Source organism: Pogonomyrmex barbatus, unplaced genomic scaffold (genome assembly GCF_055798465.1).
Source record: "Pogonomyrmex barbatus isolate J1 unplaced genomic scaffold, ASM5579846v1 scaffold31, whole genome shotgun sequence".
Taxonomy (NCBI): Eukaryota; Metazoa; Arthropoda; class Insecta; order Hymenoptera; family Formicidae; genus Pogonomyrmex; species Pogonomyrmex barbatus.
The window spans coordinates 38253-57104 of record NW_028297129.1 but is presented as its reverse complement, the minus strand read 5'-3'; the positions used below and the strand labels follow the sequence as shown (position 1 = coordinate 57104).

At 31.9% G+C, this 18852-nt stretch overlaps 1 long non-coding RNA gene and 1 pseudogene across 1 annotated transcript; one reads left to right on the top strand and one right to left on the bottom strand.

The window, feature by feature from the left end:
• Positions 1 to 10348: 10348 nt before the first annotated feature.
• LOC148935871 (uncharacterized) lies at positions 10349 to 14116 on the bottom strand. The gene is made up of 7 exons (XR_016140022.1): positions 13982 to 14116; positions 13262 to 13722; positions 12778 to 12944; positions 11977 to 12534; positions 11652 to 11861; positions 11405 to 11502; positions 10349 to 11086 (listed from the first exon to the last, which is right to left on the bottom strand). It is a non-coding gene; the product is annotated as an uncharacterized LOC148935871 (long non-coding RNA).
• Positions 14117 to 15999: 1883 nt separating this feature from the next.
• LOC148935870 (uncharacterized) lies at positions 16000 to 18595 on the top strand (annotated as a pseudogene).
• The last annotated feature ends 257 nt before the right edge of the window (positions 18596 to 18852 follow it).

Sequence of the window (18852 nt, the reverse complement as noted above, 5' to 3'; positions counted from 1 at the left end):
GACTGGTCTCTTGTCTTAAAATTCGTCGGGTATTTATACCCCTATCCGCGCCACGTGTCACCGTTTAGTTTGTTAGCGTTTGTTAATGTAACAATAGCTGTCACGTTGTCGCTGCGTGACAGCTCGTCGGCGCGCGTGTGTCGGTCGGTCGCGGTCGGGAGTGTTCGGGCGGCCTCGGATGGCGCGGGCCGTATTTGCGCGCGCTAGTAACAGAGCATCTTTCGGATGCTTTGTTACAAAAATAATAATATTTTAAAGCTAAATAATTACTACTACTTGGGTTAGAAAAGAGAGTCTTGAATGAGTAAAAAGATATACATATCATTTGGATTTTATTATTTTTAAATTAAAGATACTACTGCTTAGATTTTATTTTTTAAAAATAGTGGTATATCAAATCTTTTATGAATAAAATATCTTTTACAAATGAAATATATAATTTGATTAACCGTTTGAGTCCCAGGGGGTATTGAAAAAACACTGTCGAAGAATCCTAAACAGCGCAACTGCGCTTTCTCTAAATGAGTACAAAAAGACCCAAGCAGCGCGATAGCGCTTGTTTTATTTTATGTCGAGAAATACCAAGCGGTGCGATAGCGCTTTGTTTATTTTATATCGATGAATCACAATCGGAGCAATAGCGCTTCTTGTATGTGTTAGGTAACGTGATTCTCGTCTTTTTCTTATCGCTCCGTCACATTTATTGCAGTTTGCAAAGTGATCGGACGTATTCTTCCGTAAGTGTTTCTCATTGTTCATAATTGTGTATTTCAAAATGATTAGACAAAGCAACGCAAAAAGTAAGTAAAAAATTAATCTAGATTTACTATTTAATTTTTCTAAATTTGGTGTATCCCCAAAAAGGTACAATGAATCGAAAAAGAAAATCTATGAGCATAATCACAAATCCATGTGATCATATTATTGACGACGATGACGACTACATTGTTCCTGTAAGCGCAAAAGACAACGCATTTTGAGTACTTCAGAGGATAGTGATAGTGATTTATCGCATCAATGTCCACTGAACAGTCTACGAGTTGCTGAAGACGTTTCTAATCAACGTGATTCTCTCGAGCATAGCAAAGAATCTGGTTCGCAATGTAACTTCTCTAGCCAGAGTAAACCCATTGAATACTTTGAACTATTCTTTGATTTGACACTATGGTCACTAATAGTTGAAGAAACTAATAAATATGCGGAGTATTCAAGGCATTTACCTAGAGAATTAGAATCATTTGAAACAGAGATTTGGACATCAGTTACCGTTTTAGAGATGAAGGCATTTATAGCAGTGCTGTTGGAAATGGGAATTACAAGAAGACCCAGTATACGTTTGTATTGGTCCGAAAATTCACGTAACATACCGTGGAAGAATGTTCTCTCGAAATAAATTTCAACAAATTTTGAAATATTTTCACTTAATTGATAACTCTTTATGTTTTCCACCTGGTCACGAGAAATACGATCCCTGTGCAAAATTTAAGCCACTTGTTGAACACGCTAATAAAGTATTCAAATTACATTATAAACCACACAAAGAATTATCAATTGATGAATCATTAGTTGGGACGCTGTGTCATTCTAGCATAACGCAATACTTGCCAAATAAAAAGCATCATCGTTGGGGAATAGAATTCTGGATACTGTGTGATTCCGTATCAAAATATTGTTTGGCGTTCTCTTGCGTTCTCTATAAAGGTGCAAAAGAAACAACTACTAGTGATAAAAAAAAGTTTGGACTTGGATATGATGTTGTGGTAAATTTATTAAAAGATAGTTATTGTTTGAATACGGGGCATCACATTTTTGTCGACAATTTTTTTACTAGCGTAGAATTAGCTAGATATTTATATTCTATGGATACCTATTTAACTGGAACTATTAGGAATAAGAAATGTATTCCCGATAACTTGACACAAACTAATGTAAACGAGGTAAAATATTTTCGAAACAATGAAGTATTGTTCTGTGCCTATCGCGAAAAAAAAGTGTAAAAAGTCCTGTATTATTAATTTCAACGAAAGCAGAAGAGCAAAATGTGACTAAAAATGTAACAAAATGTAACAAAAAATCGACATGGCAGAGAAATACGTTCGACAAAACCCGCTATTATTCAATCTTACAATGCCTTCATAGGTGGTGTCGATGAATCGGATAAAATGCTATATACCTATCTCGATGAACGAAGATCAGTTAAATATTGGAAAAAGGTAGCCTTTAACATAATCATCTGCATGATTTTAAATGCATATATAATCTACAAGGAAAGAGTTAAGAGTAAAGCAATATCTCGGTTAGATTTTATGTCGAATATTATTTTTGAAATTGAGTGTCAGTGGATGAACGAAAAGCAAGCACATAGTTATGTAAGGGAAAAAACATTTGGTTTAGTAAAGTTGCCACAACGTAACTTGCGACAATGCGTAGTCTGCAGCACCAAAAATGCAATAAAAAGATCACATTTAATTTGCGTGCGATGTAAAAAAGAAATTCATCCAATATGTTTTGATAAACACCGATGTCACAAATTATAAGTGTTACTCTCCATTTAAAATGTTTGTTCATAACACAAAAATATTAATTTGTAATTCGTTATTTTATAAAATACATCTGTATTATTACATATGCGTACTGTAAATTTAAAAATATTTCAAATTTTGTTCGATAAAAATTATTGAGGAGATAACAATGAAATAAAAATTTTTATTTTGTAATGTATTATTGCATTATTATAGTATTATTCTACCTATTGTAAAATGTACTATTTACATTAAAAGGAGCTGTATGATGTACTTGCGTCAATAAATCTAACCGCGCGACTTCAACAATCGGTAACGCACCGTCAGTTGTCCACAATGCTCGAAATGTGCTGGGTTTTCTCGACATAAAATCTCAACAGCGCGATCGCGCTACTTGGGACTCAAACGGTTAAGGTGAACTTGTAGCTTAATGTTTATGAGACTATAATAAGAGAATATAATATATACTTGGCGCCAGTTATTGATATCAAGTCTTTTATACAAATAATAATGATGACGTTTCTTAAAGTAAAAATTTACGAATCGAACTTTATGTAGCAATATCTCCAAATAAGAAGGGAGGATGTGCGTCACGGTGGGGCCCGACCACGAACCAGTCGTGAAAACTCGTAATTATTTTGCGACAAAATATCACCTCAGCCAGGAATCGAACCTGGATCTCCTGCTTACCGGTCAGGCATCTTATCCTTTCGACTACCGAGGCATGTGATGATATTTATCGCAAATAACGTGTTTAGAATAACACATCAACAATACAATGACACACACACACACACACACACACACACACACACACACACACACACACACACACACACACACACACACACACACACACTACATATACATATTACAGTATACATATATACATATATACATGTATTCTTTCGAATCCCCACGACCGGTATTCCAGAGCGATGTTGGTCTCTCACTCGATGGATATCTCCGCTCGTAGGGCACGTATGTGCTCCCCTCCCCCCTTACTTGATACATATCACTTGGGTTTAGTAGAATGATGCAATTTTAGTAGGATTATAACTTAGCACCAATTATTGATATCAAATCTTTTATAAATGATATCATTTGAGTTAAGTTAGCAATGTTGAAATCAATTTTTTTTTAAAAGAATTAAAGCTATTATCACTTGGAATAGGAAGACTCTTCAATGAAAATACAAAGATCATCACAAAGATACTAGCACTTAGATTTTATGTTTTAATTTGATCACAACTAGAATTGAGTTAAGTATGACAATAAAAAGACTCTTCAATGAAGAAACAGATATACGCACCACTTGGGTTCTATTTTTTTTTAATAAAAGATATTGTTAGTTACATTCTATTTTTAACTTGATACAGTTTTTTTCAATAAAATTTTACAAGAAAATAGAATGCACGCATTTCATTATTCGAAAGTGCAACATTTGATGCCACAAGATTATGCACGGCGAATAAACTTTTAAACACATGGTTATTAAATCAAGGACAACAACTTGCATTTGTACATCATATAATGTTTAGCGATAAATGTTATTTTACCCGTGAAGGAATTTTCAACAGACATAATTGTTACATTTGGGCAAATGGAAATCCTCATGAGTATAGTAAATTGCAGTAAATTACTAGCATAGATTTAGTATCAGTTTATGGGCTGGTATAGTGGACAATATTTTAATATTTTTAGTATCTATTATAGTGTTATCTTTTAACATGTTTATATTCTTTAATTGTCAATCATGTCATTGAATATTTAGATTTAAAAAAATAAATAATTTGAACTTTCTTTAGATTGGACCATTCGAATTAACAGCAAAATTTATTTAAATGATTTGCCAATATTGTTGGAAAATGTCCCGTTGACAATAAAAAAAAATATGTATTTTCAACAAGATGGCGCACTTCCACATATAGAGATACAAGAAATGTTACAAATTATTTGAATGTAATATATCCAAACAAATGTCGGACGCCATGAGTGGGCCTCAAAATTAGTCAGATTGGCTAGATCGCCAGATTTAACCCCATTAGATTTTTTTCTGTAGAAACATTTAAAAAGTTATATCTATCGTGAACCATTACAAAGCCGAAGAGAATTAAATGATAGAATTTAGAGGTTTTAACAAATTTATTTTGAATTATTATGCATATTACTTCAATAAAAACATAAAAACATTTAAAATAAATTATAAACATTTAAAATAAATCTTTGTTTTCAGAATAGCATGCTTAGGTTCTGTTTAGATAAAAATGGAATTATTACTAAATCTTCAGTAATGTTAAAAAAGTTTATAACAGCACAAATTGCAATGAAATTTACAAGTTCTAAGAAAGTTAATAAGTTTCTTATATAATACCGCCTTTTTTTAATTGCATGAAGAGCATGAAGAGACATGTTTTTAATATCTTTACGTTATAAACCATATTTTATTCAATTTATATAAATGTTTCAATTTTTATTTTTATCAATTTTCTTTTTTATATTATTATGTGATACCACTTAACGAAAGTATTGTAGAGATATCTGTATCAGAAAAGGACATTTTGAGTTCCTTAGGAAAAGTGTTATCAAATGCTCAAGACTGGGATAGTGGAAGAAAGCAAGTTAATAATGTCACTGCAATATCACCTACTTCAAATTTAACATATAGTATGTCAGAAAATAAAAGTAATAGAACGGCACAAACATTTCTTTAATAAATTAATAAAAAATAAAATAGAAAAAATAGAATTTGTTCAATCTATGTAAGAAGAATCGAACAATTACAAGAAAAAAAATAAGAAATTATATAAATTTTTTTCTTATTCTATATACAATTTTTCCATTCTATTGTGATATTTTAAAGTTAGTGTTCCTAATAGGTTAGTAACATTGTTCTCAACATATCCATTCTTTAATTTCTACTTTTGTCAACATTATATCTTATAATTTGTTTTTATTATTAGCAAATATATATAGTTATAATTAATTTTTGAAAATAAAATTTTTTTTAGAAAAAAAATATAAAGTTTTCATGATATAGGCAATCCGAATGTAACAATAAGGTTAATGAGAACCATAGTGCAAAAAATTTTCAGAATATAATGCTTTACTATTTTTAATATAATATATATTATGCATAAAAGATTTCTTGCATTATGAATCTCTTAGCCTTGAAATTTTACAATTAGCAAATAAACACAAAATATGAAATATTATTGGAACAAAACTGCTTAGTTTATGAGCAGCAAGCTTGCTTATTAATCAACTGAAGAGTTCATTTATTTATCTTATTTTTGTTCAGTAAATGGATTAATGCTTTTGTGCATTTTTTGTGTGAAGTAACTGCACGAAAAATATCTGTACATTACATCCTGATAATCGTTGATGACATCTTGATTTCTATAAATAAAAATGTTAGGGATATTAAGTAGCACACATACCTTGCTAATCCCTACGCACTCTCTATTTAAATGCATAGATCAAAATTATGATCCAAATTAAGCTTGTCTAACAAGAAATAAAGATTTAAATAAATTACTGAAATACAGCAAAAAATTACACAAAATAGGTACAATAATGATGAAATAATAACATCAATTCATCAAAATCAAATTAAAAGGCAAATATATAGGCAGCAAGTAAAAGGTGTGCAAATGTGCATATAGGGGCAGCCAGAGAATAGCATTATAATACAATAGCTATCCGGCGACTGATGTGAACTTAACGCCCAACTTTAAAAAATTAAAAAATTGTTTATATCATAGGTTTGTACCACTTTTTATTTTGTTTGTATCTAACGGATTAAAAAGTTACAAGGGGGGTAAAAAAATCGTCAGCACTTAACTTTAAGATATTTAAAAACCACCAACGCCGAAACAGCATCGTACCTCTTTTCAAATCGTTTGTACCTCAACGGAATCGGAAGTACAGTCTTTTCAAAATACGTCCAAGAGATACTTTTGTCATTTTTCAAGATAGCTCAAAACGGCCAATGCCATTCGAAAGAGCATTGTTTGTACTGACGAGTTTTTCACCCCCTTGTAACTTTTTAACCCGTTAGACACAAACAAAATAAAAAGTGATACAAACAGGTACAAACGAGGTACAAACCTATGGTATAAACAATTTTTTAATTTTTTAATTTTTTAAAGTTGGGCACTAAGTTCACATCGGTTATCCGGCGCCCATGAAAATAGTTTCTCAAAAGAAATTAATTGATAGATAAGTAAAGTAAAATGAAATTAATGGATAGAATGTAATTATATCAATAAAAATTACATCAAATGAGCTAAACCTGATTAAAATAAATTAAATCAAAATCAAAGTTAAATTAAAATTAACATATGAGAAAATTTGGAATTATTCATTTAATAATCAAAGATAATTAAAATTAAATAAGATAAATAATTAGAATAACAATTAATGATTAGAGTAAGAAGATTTAGGTAGTAAATAGTGTAAGAATATAAGAAATTTGAATAAAACTCCAATTGAATTAATTAGATTAAATTAAAGTTAAGCTGAGTTAAACTGAATCAGAGATTGAAATAGAAATGAGAATATTGATGAGTATATATAATATTATAGAGATAAATAAAAATTATATAAATTTAAACAGAAACAATAAAATAATAAACAAACTAAATTAATATGCAATTTAATAAGTAAAAGCAGTTAAAATGATGCATACTAAAAATGTAAACAAGCATAAATCAAATTAAATAAATATACATTCCATATTGCAGATAGTATAATACTGTCAAAACAATTGATAATAAAATGTAAATAAATAAATAAATGAGTAAATAAGGCCTAATAAAACAAGTGATTAATCAAGCAATTTATTAAAGTAAAGCAGTATGTATCAATATCTGATAATCAATATAAAGATAATTAAATATAATAGTGATGCAGTATAATAAGAAAATTAAATAAACAAGAGTGAAAAAGTATATTATTAATAAAATCAAAAAGTTTAAAAAACAGCACATACAAAAAATTTATTATCAGCAAATAGTTGAATATATAGTTGAAATAAAATCAAAATAATATTAGCAACAAGACTAATAAGCAAATCACTAAGATTAATAAGCTACAAAGAATAAGATATAATAATTACGGTAATAAATAAGCTATTATCACTCACTGTAAAAGGCATAGTACACAGCGTCACAATTCAAATAAAATGAAATAAATAAAAAAGAACATACCAGGTTTGGATTGAAACAAACTTGTAGATATGATATGTAGATATATGATAAATATCAGAACTTCAATATTTCAAAGCAATTTCAGACTGAATCCAATATGTAGATGTATGTCGACATTTGTCCGCAGAGGGAACGTAAAAGATATCCAAGAGCACGAACTTCAAACCACTCCACCGCCAGATCGGTAAAATGATATTGACGGAATAATTCGCTGAATCCGTCACAGTAGATTATATACTACATAATATCCGGAGGACGCGACCTACTCGCAAATATTATACGAATATTGCGTATTATTTATTGCCACATGTCGATGTTTCGGTCACTTGTATTCACTTATATCACACAATCTAATGATAAAATATTAACAGTAATCAAGCCGCGCACAGTCATACCGACTTCTCGGACAGCACACACGGTCCCACTCAAGAGAGTTAAAAGCTATATACCATATATATTTCTAGCAAAGTTCACTGAAATCTAGAATGTTTCACTTCAGACATTCCGGTCAATCGTTATTCACGGCCATATTAATTTCGCTTTCGTTTCCGGTGTTTCAACTCATGCGCATGCGCCATGTCGCATTCACAATACGCACGCGCAAGCTAGACTGGCTATCGAGCAGATAAATGTTGTGTCCTTTTACAGGGGACAGAGGTACTTCTAAAAGCAGTTACAATCCAATACATAAAATCTCTCAATCAAATGCATTTCAAAGGCAACGAATGACAACTCATTCCATTCAGTAAATTGTACAACTATGGGTCTGTTCTTTTTAGTTGAACTGGCTGCACTAGTTCAAAGTTTATCTTTCTTCTTTTAGTGTAAAAAAGAAAGATAAACTGTGAACTAGTATAATCAGTTCAGCCAAAAAGAATTCTTATCTATTCTTATTCTTCAGGTCTTATCTTATACGTACACGTCTCGCGCATATGCATAACATCCGTACCAACATATTGAAGAATCATAAAAATTATAAAAACTATAGAACTTAAATGCCGTTCACAAAGCTTATCACTTATTTATAAAGAATAAGAAGAGCTTTATAAAGAACAATTAGATACCTCTAACACGAATCTAACTCATTGCCTCCGAACAAAATGTTATCAGCCAACGCACACACATGTACACATACATACGTCGCCACACTCACATCAGTGTTTATTTCTTCACTACTTTTTTATTTCAGGACGTATTGTTCTTTTTATTTAAAATCTCAATCAAAATATTCATATTCTCATTCATTTTTTCACAATTATTCTTCAAACGTGTAAAACTTGTAAAATTCTTGTATAGATTAAATGTTATTCTTAGAAACTATACAAATAGTGAATAGCACTCAATCTGTGCAAGAATAGAATTTTTATAAGTTTTACAAGTTTGAAGAATAAGTGTAACAATGAATGAGAACATAGAGAATATTTTGAATGAAATCTTAAATGAAAAAGATTTAAATATAATGCTATGGTCAGCATTTTCCGACGTGTTCGTTTTTAAATCTAACTTAAGTAAAAATAATAACTTTGTATTTGCTTGCAAATTCTGTATGAGTAAAAAAATTATCCACCAAGCAAGACTTCATTAACAAATTAAAAGAAATATATAAGTTTTTAATTACATCCTAATATTTATATTATATTTTATATATCAGGAAACACGGTAGTGTCGGTAGTTCTCGGATGTCAAGTCAACCGAGAACTACCGTGTGACTTTATGCGAGATGCGAGCATCCGAAATTATCGAATCTCAATAACGGCTAAATTGATCAAGTTCTAGGCTAGTTCTTGATCGAGAGCTTGAGTCCGATTTGCATAATAAAAATAAAATATTACAAAAATCAAAAAAATAGATGAAATTCTTTTCATGAGAAAGTTCATAATCCTTTAATATTATAATAAATAATGAATTAATTTTTTAAAATTTGTAAAAAACACCCTTTTTGATATAGATGAAGAAATTGATTTCCATTCACTTTTACGATTAAAAGCTGGCTCAAAAAACCTTGAAACTCTTATACCAAAAATAGATAAAAGAATCTTATTTAAAGAAAACTTTAGAAAAATTTAGAAAAATTTCAAAAATCTACATCTAAAATGCAGATAATTTGCGATAACAAGGTAAATTACTTTTATTTTTATTATTATTATATTAATAAAAATAATTTGATAATTTGACTAATATTGTAAGAAAGTTACTAAGAAGTCCCTAGGATAACCGGTGGATGGCGCCATGAGTGCTGTTCAGTGACCAAAAAGAGCGCCTCTCGATCGAACACGACACGAGTGAGTGATACTAGGAAAGGACCAATCAGACAAGGGCTGATGCAATCTTTGTTAGCTTTGAAATCACCGAACGTGCTCCGATGCGCGGAGCAGCGAGCGACGGGGACTCTCTCCCTAGTCGGCGAATAAGACAGATGTGTCATGAGAGTTCAAGTCGTATAGTCGAAACCATTGTAGTGAATATAGTCGAGATATCGTTACAGGCGATATCTGTTTAATCGTTGTATTACGGATAGACTCAGTAAAAATATAGATAAACAGCATTATATTAAAGTTGTTGAAAAGTTATTGTGCCTGCTCCATTATCCAACACGTGCCGGTTACCTCTCTCAGTGCGTGTATTAAACCATAGACAATAATTATAAAAACGGACATTAATTCCTGACAAACGGTTACTTTATTTAAATTCAAAAAGTACAAGAATCTTACAGTCAAAATTTCAGAAGTGGGATTTGAATTTGCGTCATCATTAAAAAAAATAAATATAATAAACGCTGTGTTGATCACGGGTACGGAGTAAGGTGAGCACGTGCACAGAACGTGATGCCGAGGACAAGGATGATGGAAAGAGCGACACTTGAAGCACCACTGGAGCAACTCCAAAAGGAAGCGAAACGCTTTCGTCTCCCGTTGTCGGAGGATCGAAAAACACTTATTGAGACAATTATGTCTTATTTAGAGAAAATAGGCCCGACGAAGCTAGCAAGGGAAGAAAGAGGAGAAGCAGCCTCGTTGGAACATTCAGTAACAGCAACCGCATTATACCACGCGCTCGCGAGGATCACAGAAACTATCCTGCAACAGCAAAGAGATATGCAAAAAGCGCAAAACCAGTTTATGACACAGGTACTCCAAGAAGTTAGATCTAATTGTACGGGAAACGAGAGACAAGAGGTGGTGTCGCGCAATGAGATGGGCGAAAGCGGGGAGTCGAGATTACCAAGGGCTGGCTCAGGAGCTATGGACTGCTCACCAACTCGGCAGGAGATACGGCCGGCTCCCTACGCAGCAGACGTATCAACGGGGAATGTAGTGAATTGGTTGGCTTCACAAATTCCCGAATTCGGTGGAACTGAAACAGAAAATATAAGTGCGTGGGTGCAACGTGTAGACAAGGTAGCACAAGTACACGGTGCGTCCGATGGAGCGACCTTACTCGCGGCGTCGAGCAAGTTAATAAAATTCGCACGCACGTGGTACGATATCCAGAACGGAGTTGCAATTGAATCGTGGTTCGGACTTAAACCGGAGTTAGTGAAAGTATTCGGGAAGAAAGTGCCCTTCTATAAGCAGATGCAGCGAATAGAAGCACATAAATGGAACTCGAACAAAGAAACGTTCGATCAGTAGGTCATTGCTAAAAGAGCATTGATGCAAATGTTAGACTTACCTAACAGAAATGTGATACATATTCTCATAGGCGGGATATCGCAGAATGCGTTAAGGGCAACAGCACTCTCCGTAGCAGATACCTCGTTAGACGTATTCCTGGAGAAAATGAGAAATATTACGGAAGGTATGTTGGATAGTGAGAGAAAATCGTGTGTGACACCGAACGTTAACAAGACTAAAGACATAGTGTGTCGCAATTGCGGAAAACGGGGACATACACACAAGGAATGCAGAGGCGATCTTACCTGCTTTTTCTGCAAGGAAAAAGGACATCGCCAATTCGACTGTCAGGCCCTGCGGAATCGGCAAGGGGCGCAAGGAGCACGCAGGCAGCAAACAGTGCAAGCAGCAGCAGCGGTGTTCGAGGAGGCAGAGGGAGATTCGGTGGCCCTGGTATCGGAGGATGAAAGCAGCAGATTGGAACTGTCCAGACCACTCATCCAGGTGAACTCGATCTGTAATAAAGCATGTGAGTTAGTGGCGTTAATGGACACCGGAAGTCCTGTTTCTTTTGTTAGTTCAGATATATATATAAAGAGCGGATCGAGCCATACACCAAGGTCCTCTTACCAGTCGATCGCTGTCTAGTTAACTTAAATCGCGCTCCACTAAATATAGTCGGGATCGTTCCAGAGTTAACGATTAGCGCCCTGAGCGGTCGTAAGTTTGAAATAAACCTATATGTAATAAATGAAAAAGCGTTTAACGGCGACTTAATTTTAGGAAGAGATTTTATAGCAAAAGAAAAACTCATTCTAGTATATAAGTTGCACCAGACGGAGGTTGGCGAACCAGTGGCTGATGTGACCCTCTTTGACAACCTACCTCTCTATGTTGCGGATTCACTTAGCAACCTGCAACAAGTAATACAAGATAGCGAAATAGATTATGATTTAAAGACAAAGAAACGATTGATGGAGGAAATATTAGCAGTAGAGAATTTGAAGGTAATACTGATTGAAGATGGTTATTCCGTTCGCGTTCATTTGAAGGACGACTCTGTATACGCTTTTGCGCCGCGACGATTTGCTTATGTCGAACGGCTACAAATAAGAGAAGTCGTGGATGACCTGTTGAATCGAGGGATCATCCAGCCGAGTATCTCACCATATTGCGCAAGGATTGTACCTATTAAAAAGAAAAACGGCGCGATCAGATTATGTGTTGATTTGAGACCGTTAAATAGTCGAGTAATAAAACAGAAGTACCCTTTTCCGGTAATCGAGGATTGTTTGTCGAGACTTTATGGAAAGTCAGTGTTTACGTTGTTAGATTTGAAGGACGGGTTTCATCATATCAAAGTACATGAGGAATGTACAAAGTATTTTGCTTTCGCTACGCCTGATGGGCAATACGAATACAAATATTTACCATTCGGGTATTCAGAAGCTCCTGCGGAATTCCAGAAGCGTCTTTTGCAAATATTGGATTCGCTCATACGGCAAGACAAGGTTATCGTTTATATAGACGATATTCTTATACCGTCGGAAACCATAGACCAGAATCTAGCCGTCTTGAACGAGACGGACTTGAAATATCTAAAAAAATATAAGTTCGAATTAAATTATACAAAGTGTCAATTCTTACGTCAAGAAATAGAATTCCTAGGATATATAATTTCTGAAAACGGGGTCACTCTTAGCCCGCGGCATATCGAAGCTGTACGAAATTTTAAACAATCGAAAAACGTACACGAAGTGCGCAGATTTTTAGTCTTAGCCGGTTATTTTAGAAAATTTATCAGACACTTTGCAGTGAAAGCCGGGCCGATGCAAAATCTTCTTAAAAAAGGTATTGCATTTGATTTCGATGAAACATGTATTAAGGCATTCGAAAACTTAAAGAAAGAATTTACCTCATTTCCCGTGTGCTTGTATAATCCAGCAGCTGAGACTGAGCTGCATACAGATGCCAGTCATGCCTTGGGCCTTGGAGCTATACTGCTGCAGAAGCAGCAGAATAATAATTGGGCGGCAATAGCTTTCTTCAGCCAGATTACGAACCGAGCTGAAAGAAATTATCATAGTTACGAGTTAGAAATGTTAGCCATGGTTAGGGCAGTGGAGAGATTTCATTTATATCTTTATGGGTTGCGTTTTATTATAGTCACTGACTGTAACGCGATAGTTTATGCAGTGAATAAAGCAAATTTGAATCCGCGAATAGCGTGGTGGACGCTTGCTTTGCAAAATTATTATTTTAAAGTTGTTCATCGTCCGGGTAATAAGATGCAACACGTCGACGCTCTCAGTCGTGTGGGTTACGTAGACGAACGCCCCATAGAAAGAGAGCTTGAATTTCGGCAATTGGCAGATCCTAAAATTCAAGAGATAGCAAATAAATTAGAAAATGAAGACGATGATAAATTGAAATTGATAGACGGTCTGGTTTATAGAAAAGAAAATGAAGATATAAAATTCGTAGTTCCGGAATTAATGATATCTGGAGTCATACGCGCTCATCACGATGAAATGGCGCATGCAGGGTTCGAGAAAACATTACAAGGGGTAAAAGAATATTTTTGGTTTCCCGGTATGCGTAAGCGCATAAATAGTTATATAGAAAATTGTATTACCTGTCTAATGGCTAATGACTCCATGAATCGTTTCGAAGGGGAGACATCACTGTATCCGTCCTCAACGGTTGTAATGGAAATAATTCACATTGATCATTTCGGTCCGTTACAAGAAACTTAAATATGATAAATATGATAAATATAAATGTGATAAATATAAACATATACTAATCATAGTCGATGCATTCTCTCGCTTTACTTGGTTAAATGCAGTCAAATCCACATCGACTCGAGAAGTACTCGGTATATTAAGCGATATCTTTGCAACGTTTGGAAATCCGACTGAAGTTGTAACTGATCGTGGAACGGCATTCACTTCAAATGAATTTCGCGAATTTGTCGAATCAAATCGAATTAAATATAGGAAAATTGCAGTAGCTGCCCCCTGGGCTAATGGAATAGTCGAGAGAGTGAATCGATTTATCAAGAGTTCCTTAACTAAGTTAATAAATAATTCGTCGGAATGGAAAGATAGGGTTAAAGACATACAGTATATTATAAATAACACTTACCATGCTGTAACAAAAACGTCTCTGACAAAACTGGTATTGGGGTACAGTCAGCGTTCCCATACAGACTATCCGCTTGCAAAATTTACTCAAAAATTAACGTCAATCGATGTAGATATAGAAACTGAAAGAAAGAAAAATTGTGATATGGCATTGACAGCAACGGACAAAATACGTCAATACAATAAAGAGTACCGCGACGAACGATCTCGAAAACCGTCCAAGTTCGAACCAGGTGAATACGTACTAGTATGAGACACACAAATGAAACCGGGTGTAAATGCGAAATTAAAGGCTAAATATAAGGGCCCGTATATGATAGGAAAAATACTAGGTAATCATCGTTACGTTGTGCAAGATATACCTGGTTTTAACTTGACAACGCGTCCATTTAACACAATTCTTTCATCCGATCGTCTCAAACTTTGGAAATGATAAGCGAAGGAAATTAGTTATACTTTAAGTACGGCATACATAGTATTAATTAGTATAAGAGCAATGTAGATAGATTATGTTAAAATAAGATTAGGTTAAAAATTGTTTAAATATAAGATTAAGAAAATAAGAGACACTGCGTTATTTACAAGCGATATTACTATAAATAAGAGATGCGTCTATGAAACTGTGATAATAAAAAGCGATAGATAAATATGTATCTTCGGGAACGAACATAAATGCAGGATGGCCGAGCTGTAAGAAAGTTACCAAGAAGTCCCTAGGACAACCGGTGGATGGCGCCATGAGTGCTGTTCAGTGACCAAAAAGAGCGCCTCTCGATCGAATACGACACGAGTGAGTGATACTAGGAAAGGACCAATCAGACAAGGGCTGATGCAATCTTTGTTAGCTTTGAAATCACCGAACGTGCTCCGATGCGCGGAGCAGCAAGCGACGGAGACTCTCTCCCTAGTCGGCGAATGAGACAGACGTGTCATCCGCGAGAGTTCAAGTCGTATAGTCGAAACCATTGTAGTGAATATAGTCGAGATACAGGCGATATCTGTTTAATCGTTGTATTACTGGTAGACTCAGTGAAAATATAGATAAACTGCATTATATTAAAGTTGTTGAAAGTTGAAAAGTTATTGTGCCTGCTCCATTATCCAACACGTGCCGGTTACCTCTCTCAGTGCGTGTATTAAACCATAGACAATAATTATAAAAACGGACATTAATTCCTGACAAACGGTTACTTTATTTAAATTCAAAAAGTACAAGAATCTTACAATATGGTGGCATGTTTTTGTTATTGTACATCTAATATTAATTTATTTAAAAAAAGATTTATTCAAATAAATAAATATAATTTAATAGCAAAATCATATTACTAATTCAGAGTATATTTTAATATACTCTATTAATATAGTATTAATATAGATATTTAATGCTTAGCAAAATACAATATCATCTGATATCGATACAATATCCAGATCAAAAAGCCCTGTAAACATAAAAAATACAAGGAATATTGTGATATTTAAAACATTTAGTCTTAAAATTGATGAAAACATGAATAATCGTGAAACAGTTGATAATACATACTGAGAATATTGTATAAAATATTAATAAAGGATATGTTTGTTTAAATAATGAAAGACATATTAAAGAAAAAAAAATCAAAGAAATCAAAATATAGAAACTGAAACATGTAAAATGGATGAATTACAGCTTTTCGAAGCAATTTATGAGCTGGTATTTACATTTAATATTATTATTTTGCCTTATATTGATTAAACATTTGAAAAATAAATATTTATTTTTATCTTGTAAACTTTGATTACAAAATCTTTACTTATAAGATTTTTATATATAAAGATTTAAAATAATTGTAAATTATAATTATTTATATTATTATTATTAACTCGATTTATAGGATATAGAAAAGTTTTTAAAAAAAACTGGCCTTGTAATTTTAAATCATAAAAAGTATGGTCGATTAAATACAAAAATACGTAGAAAATTAGCAGATGTTATTATAACACATTTATCAATTGCTATTTTTAAGAAACCATATCCGTAAGTAATACAATGCATAAAATAAATAAAATAAATAAAATATGTATACATATATGAGTATGAAAAATATAAAATATTTAAATAATAATTAAGATTGATAAATAAAATTTAAATTATTTGAATAATATAAATAAACTAAAATAATATAATAATATAATGTAAAATAATATAAATTGATAAAAAATATTTTTGTTTATATTATTATTATTATTTAGGCTCGAATTAAAAATATACATTAAAAAGTTTGCTATAAAAGTATCTACGTATTTTAAAGAAAAAATGGAAATTTATTATGTGCCACCATTGCATGAAGGGAAATATCAAAAAATAAATAAAGGGATATTTGTTGATCGATATCGCAATAATCACAGAGACTGTATGATCTCTGGAGTAATAAAAAATGTAAGGTCCCAAAAAAATAACAATACAACAACTTTATCTATAATTAATGCTGTATATGAAATGAATACTGAATGTAAGTTAAATATTTTTTTTGCATTGATTAGTGTGATGATTATGTATTTAAAAACTATATATATATATATATATATATATATATATTATATATATGTAGTATATATATAATATGTATATAGTATATACATAGTATATATAGTATTTGTGTGTGCATGTATACATATATACATATATATATATATATATACATATATATATATACATATTTATATAAAATATATACATATGTACATATTTATATAAAACATACACATATATATATATATATATAAATGTATGTATGTATGTATGTATGTATGTATGTATGTATGTATGTATGTATGTATGTATGTATGTATGTATGTATGTATGTATGTATGTATGTATGTATGTATGTATGTATGTATGTATGTATGTATGTATGTATGTATGTATGTATGTATGTATGTATGTATGTATGTATGTATGTATGTATATATGTATATATGTATGTATGTATGTGTATATGTATGTATATACATTTATAGGTTCAAAATTGTGCGAACTTCATCTGCAATGGTTAAAAGATAATAGAGAACCATGATCTGATGTTGTTAAACATTGGAAGACAAATCAACTTGCCAGAATAAGGATATGGCTAAATGGGATGAAAATATTCAATTATTTTTTTTTAAATGGCCCATTTTGAAACATCCACAGAATTACACATTAGTGAATATTTTAATAATAATATTGCTATATTAAAAAATTAGTAGAAGACATATATGTGATCATTTTCAATAATTTTTACAGATTGAATCTGATTATGTTGCACAATTCGGAAACATGTTCTTTATATACAATGAATGGCCAGTTTTCACGAAAAATTTATACTCTTATACAGACTAAAATTAAAGATAGAATATATTGAGAGCAACTTGATCAAATAAATGAAAATATATTAGAATAAGAAAAAGTTAAATTTTCTATTATTATTTACTTAAAATTTATTACTTTACTGTGCTATTATATATTTTGTAATCTCCATTTTTAGAGGAAAGAAATATTAAACTTTTAAAATTATTGTCAGCATTATGTATCCCAACAATAAAAATTTCTAAAGGTACAAGAAACATCACATCTACAATAATTGAATCATTAAATTCTTTCATTTTATCAGTAATATTATTTCTTAAATAAGTAATATATTTCTTTATGTTTCATATAAAACAATTTTATGTTAAAAATATAATTACTGTAGTTGAACTGAAACTAATGTTCACTTCTTTTTATTCTTTAGAGTCCTGCTAATCTCGAACATAATATTGAACGTCAGAGGGATAGAACAGCTGCATTAAAGTTGACTGTACAACTATTTATTATTATCGTTGGACATAACGTTAGTTTGGTCAATACGTACTACATTTGCATTGATAATACATTATACAAAGTTGAGAGTGTTTTCAAAGCTACTGAGTGAGAGATACGCTACAAGTGCTTTTTCGTATTACATGCCTGTTATCCTAAAAAATCTCAAGTATGTTTTCGCATACAAAAATGTTTGTATAAAATAAAAACTGATTATAGCGATAGTTATAGCGATGTTATAAATAACATAGTTGCATCCATCGAAAAGGAATTTTATAATATGTAAAGATTACAATTATCTTGAATTTATAATAATATTATACTGTTATAAATAACAGATACTATTGTTACTGTTTGTGTTTCTCATTTTTGTTTAAAAAATATTTCTAAATGACTAACGATATAATTACATTTTTGCTTTAAATATATATCATACCCGATATTATTCTTAAAATATTTTAAAATATTTTCCTCTCATTTATCTATTTAACAAATAAGAAGGGAGGGTGTGCGTCACGGCGGGGCCCGACCACGAACCAGTCG